The sequence below is a fragment of the Furipterus horrens genome, unplaced genomic scaffold, assembly GCF_987537825.1.
Source record: "Furipterus horrens unplaced genomic scaffold, mFurHor1.1.pri manual_scaffold_10, whole genome shotgun sequence".
Classification (NCBI taxonomy): Eukaryota; Metazoa; Chordata; class Mammalia; order Chiroptera; family Furipteridae; genus Furipterus; species Furipterus horrens.
Genome location: NW_028327180.1, coordinates 48531140 through 48536923, shown reverse-complemented (window position 1 = coordinate 48536923; position 5784 = coordinate 48531140).

The window sequence follows — 5784 nt, the reverse complement described above, 5'->3', positions numbered from 1 at the left end:
GCCGCCTCAGCGCTTATAAAGGGGCCACGGGGCTGTTCTGCGCATGCGCCCACGCCAGCCTCAGGCCTCTGGCTGCGATAGGGAGGGGCCTCCTCTGCCTAAAACACCCTCCCTACTCTTCGAACACTTACCCACCCAGGGGGAAATTGCGCCTTACTTACTCTCTCATTCACTCCCCGCCAGGAGCCACGTTAAATGTCCCCAGACATTCCTTGGTGGGCTTGCCCCATCTTACAGATGGGGAAACTGAGCCCCAGAGAGACAAAGTCTGTCCCAAGGTCACGTGGAGGGGAAGGACAGAGCTGGGATTCTGACCCTGCCGCACCTGACTCTCCAGGGCTCACACTTGGAGCAGTTTTGACTAGCTATTGTTTCATTCTATTTTTAGAGAAGAAGCTGAGACTTAGAGGATAGTAAGATCCCTGGGTCCCACAGCTGATAAGAGACTCGCAAGGTGGGCCCTGACCGATGTGACCCACTTGGGCGTCGTTCTGCAAGGCAAGGGAGATCGCAGTTCAATTCCCGATTACAGCACATGCCTGGGGTGCGAGTTCATTCCCAGGTGCGTATGGGTTGGAAAGTCAACGGATTAATGTTTCCCCCTCACATCGATGTTTCTCTCCCTTTCTCCCTTCCCCTCTCTCTAAAAATAAATAAGTACAATCTTTAAAAGAGAGAGAGAGACTGGAAAGGTGGGAGCCCAGGGGTGTCACACACCAGAGCTGTTGTCATCAGCTCCAGCCAGAATGTACCATTCATTCATTCCTTTGTCCAATCAACATTTATGGAGCACCTTCTGTGGACCAAGTACTGTTGTCACAAGAATACTTTTGCTTTGAGCAGGTGGCATGTGTGTGTCTTTGCAGAAAGATCCCAATCTTAAAAAGCTTAGATCTGTACAATGGAATAATACTCAGCTATAAAAAGGAATGAAGCACTGACACAGGCTGCAATGTGGATGAACCTTGACAACATCACGCTGAGTGAGAGAAGTGAGAAACAAAAGATCATATAAATGATCTCATTTATATGAAATGTCCAGAACAGGCAAATCCATAGGGAAAAAAGTAGATTAATGGTTACCAGGGGGCTGGGAGAGGAGGGAATGGGGAGTGACTGCTAATGAGTACAGGGCCTCCTTTTGGGATGATGAAAAAATTCTGAACTAGGCAAAGGTGATGGTTGCACAATAATATGAACATACTTAATGCTACTGGATTATGCACTTTAAAATGGTAAATTTTATGTTCTGTGTATTTTACCACAATGAAAAATAAAAATGGGGGGTGTGGCAAAAGCTTAATGAGGTCAGCCCCTTCCCCTCTTCTTTCTCAGGGCCCTAGTCTCTCAGGGCTGACAATAGACTGCACTCGGCAGAGGGTCCTCATGTCCACCAAGGGTCCTGCAACTGTATATGGGAAGGGGGTGTGTTTGTGTATCTCTGAGAGTGGGTCTCAGTCTGGTGGGGGGGGGGGAGCAGACAAACAGGGCACAAGGTATTTTCAGCAAAATTACCAAAGAGGGAGTGGGAATAAATGAAGGATAAGGGAAGACCCCCAGGGCAGCAAGACCACCCATATGTGTCACTTACCGCGTGTGTGGACCCAGCCTGCCGGTCTGGAGGTGGGTGAGTAGTGGCTCTAGGGGCCAACGTGACACACTGGGAAGCTTCGTTTACTGTCTGACTCCTCATCAGAGAGGAGGGACAAAGGTCAGGGATCACACTAATGTGTCTGCAGGACAGGCTGGTGTGACAGAGTTGCGGCTGGTTCTGGGGTCTGGGTGTGGTTGTGTGACATGCATGGAAGTGGGGAGTTGGCCCCCACAAGTCCAGCATTCAAACCCCTCTCCACCTTTCCTAACAGAGTGACTTTGGGCCAGCCGTTTCATTTCTCTGTGCCTCAGCTTCCTGGTCTGAAACAGGGATAATTAAGAGTTCTTACCATACAGGGTTTCTAGGAAAATGAGAAGGGAAGTAAATACACAAGATGGGGCTGCTATTGTGCTGCTATCCACTTTCCAGCTGGGGAAACTGAGGCTCAGGGGAATGGATTACCATTGCACAGTGTGGGTCAAGGGTGAGCCCAGGTCTGTGGCCTCAGAGCCAAGCGGATCCTCACTCCCAATTCCCCCCACACTTCCACTCCCCCTTCTCCCCACCCCTTGGTCTTCCTGGCTGGTGCCAGGGCTGAGCTTAGAGGGGCTGGCCTGGTGCCCAGGTGTGGGTTGTTGCCGGGGGCTTGAATGAAGCAACCTTGCCTGGGAATCTGCTGGGCTCAAAGAGCTATTTTATTTATAGACCTACCCTGAGATTGGGTGAGCCACCAGCCCTGAGTGCCTTTTCTGTCCCCACCCCCCACAGAGGCCCCAGGCCAGGGGTTACTGTGAGTGGGTGGAGGGAGCAAGGGAAGGGGGCTCGTGGCACAGAGCAGGCTGGACCCTCCAGAAGAGCTGGGTCTCAGCAGTGGACAGTGTCCCCTAAGTGCCTCTCAACATATCCAAGTTGACACACAGACATGGCACATGCAACTAGATTCACCTCTGTTTTTTATAAAGACTTTATTTATTTATTTTTAGAGAGAGAAGAAGGGAAAGAGAAAGAAAGGGAGAGAAACATTGATTGGTTGCCTCTACCATGCCCCCAACTGGGAGGCTTGGCTTGAAACCTAGGTATGTACCCTGACCAGGAATTGAACTGGTGACCCCTCAATTCGCAGGACTGAGCCACACCAGTCAGGGAAGATTCACATCTATCTTATACAATGTCACGAACAACTGTGACACACAGTGACATCCCAGACACACAGGGCCTTCACAGGAACATCATATATAACCACATTTGGCAAGGCCACATTTAAGTCAAACAGACCACACACGACCTCACATTGCCATACACAAGTCATGCCTGCTGCACAACCAAACTTACAACTGTGAGTCTGGCTCCACCTTTGCATTTAAACACCTCCTGCTGTTCATACACCCTTGTCCCTTAGCCTTCCTGGTTGCCACAAACATCCCACATTTGCCCCATGTTGTCCACACTCAGTCGTGTTTGCAGCCATGGGCACACCTACAGATAGCGAGCACCCAATTATGATCACCTGGCACCATATCACAAGTATGGAAACATACAGTCTTCACAGGGCCATGCTCAGTAAAGCCACTCATGCTCACCACTCAGTACATCTAGTCGTGGCCCAGGGTGTTCCCACATGAGTGCACCTCAGTCCCTTCAGGCTCAGCCACCCCTCCCCCTCCCTCTGTTACGCTCACTTACCCAGACTCCCAGGCTCACATCCTGCCAGAATTGACAAGTCCAGCTGGCAGCAAGGGAGCATCCGTCTACTCTGAGCCAGCCCTGCTGGCCCCAGGCAGAATCCAGTGAATAAATCAAACGCAGATCTGTCCACAGGGGGCTGCTGGCCAGGGGACCCCATCACACTCACCCTAGAAGACTCTCCAGTCTGAGGCCTTGGGACAACCATTACACCTCTTCCCAGGGGGAAACCAAGGCTCTTAAGACTTTCCCTGCCCTGCCATGAGTGGGGCTGCCTTCCCAGAGTCCCTGCTGACCCATACTTGCTGTGTAACTTCAGCAAATCCCTGACCTTCTCTAAGCCTCCATTTCCTCTCCTGAAAAATACAGAACTTAGCCCAGTGAAGGGCACTCCAGAGTCATACTGAGATTTCTATCCTGGTCCCCCTGGGCCACCTTAGCCAAATTACTTTTTTTGTGCCTCAGTTTCCCTCAGTGAACTAGAATGGCAGCTCCTTGTTCTTCTAGAGCACCCTCTGCTCCATCCCTTAGGATGAGGGGGAAGGGAATGCCCAGTCTCTCCTCACTCAGGCAAATGAATAGAACACTTTTGGCTGCCCTGCTGGGAGCTTACAGCTGGTAATTCCTTGGAGAAACAGGAGGCTCTTTCATGCCCAGGCGCCATTGGGGTGAGGAAGTGGGAAATGGATATAAGCTGGCCTTATCCCAGTGGGCAAGGAAGCTCCATGCCAAGATCAGGAGTGGTGTAGAGGGCCCTGGGACAAGCATATCCTCCCTGGGGGACCTTGGCCCAAGTGGCTCTACTGTCAGCTGTAAAATGTAGGTGACATAGACTAGCACAGCAGGTTTAATGAACCAGTGGATGGAGACAAAACATGGCTTCAAGTTAAACACAGGGTGAGCTCTCAACAAAGGTCGGTACTGTTGTCATGTGTCACCCACTAAATTCTCCAGTGGTTCTAGAAATATAATTTCCTCCAGTTCACAGATTAAAAAAAACAAACAAACAAAAAACAGGCGCAGAGGCCCAATGCTTGTCCACAATCACACAGGTAATGAGTGGCCCAGCCAGGATTTGAACTGGATCTGTGGCCTCCGGGGTCCATGCTCTTCCTAACTCACCCTGGGGGAGTAGAAATGTTTTCTGCCACGTCCAACTCTGATCCAGAGACCAGCAGAGCCAGGTCTGGATGGCACCAGGTCATGACAGAATGCAGGAAGTCCTGGCAGGCAGGAGATAATGGGGCAGCTCTTCTGCCAGCACCACCTCCTAGAGTGGGCTTGGACAGACACTAGTAGGATGCCAGCAGGACCATTCCTTCAGCCCTTGAAGAAAGGGGCTGGGTCCCAGGCCATTCAGCTGAAGCCAGGAACCACAGCCTCCTGGCAGTGGCTGATCTGTCTCAGAACCCTCCATTCATGCAGATTGGATGGTGTCCTGCCCTTTCTCAAACACCTCCTGTGACTGCTCCAGGCCCAGCAGGGTCTGGCTCCATATATTTTATTCAAATTCATAGTCTTTCACCTAACCAGGCTTTTGGGTAAGCTGTTTTCCCTGTCTGGACCTCCCAAAGCCCCAGATCTTCCTCACCCTGGTGAATTTCTTCCCACCAATTAAGGTGCAGCCACAATATCTCCTCTCCCAGGAAGCTCTCCTACACCAGCTACCCAGGCACTATCTCTTCCCCTTGCTCAGCTCTGGCCCCATGGGGCTGGGAATGTGTTTATATACCTCTGTATTACCCAGATTGGGGGTTCTTCAAGTGTGGCGTTGGAACTGAGGCCTCTCAGAGTCCCCAGCACCATCCAACACAAGGCTGGGCAGTAGGAAGTGGCAGGAATTGTTTAGTGAATCAAATCTTTAGCTTGGTATCTGAGGCTTTGTGTAACCTGGTTTGGCAAACTCCTATTCATCCTTCAAAATCCACTTCACATGCCCCTTTCTCCAAAAAGCCCATCCCAGGCAGCATTTACTGGGAAGACAGGTTTGAAGGCTGGACCACACAAGGCTGATGAAGACTCCTTGTACCTGCAATATTGTGACCTCTTCTTCTGGCTTCCAGGAGGCAGTAAGGTACATGGGTTCCCAGGTTGCACTAGCAGTTAGGAGATGGATTAGGCAGACTTTCCCAGGTAGGTCTCCAAAACCAGTGTTCTGAACCTGTGGGCACCAAAGAACAGCACCCCATACACAGTCCACAGTTGCTTTTATTTATTTATTTTTAAAAAATTTACAATGGGACCTCGATACACGTTGTTAATTCGTTCTGGAACTCGTGATGAGTGCAGAAGCCTACAAGTACCTAACGGTGAAGCATTTTCTCTTGCACGGCGGCATGGTGACTCAAACAACTTCTAGCAAGCAGGACGAGTCCTAAGCAAGCGCTGAGAGCTGAAACTTTTTTTTTTCTCGTCAAAATGCGACTACAGGGTTTGATGAGTTCTGAAGCCGACGAGTACCGAGGAATGGCTGTATTTTTTAAATACTCACCTAAAGATATATTTAT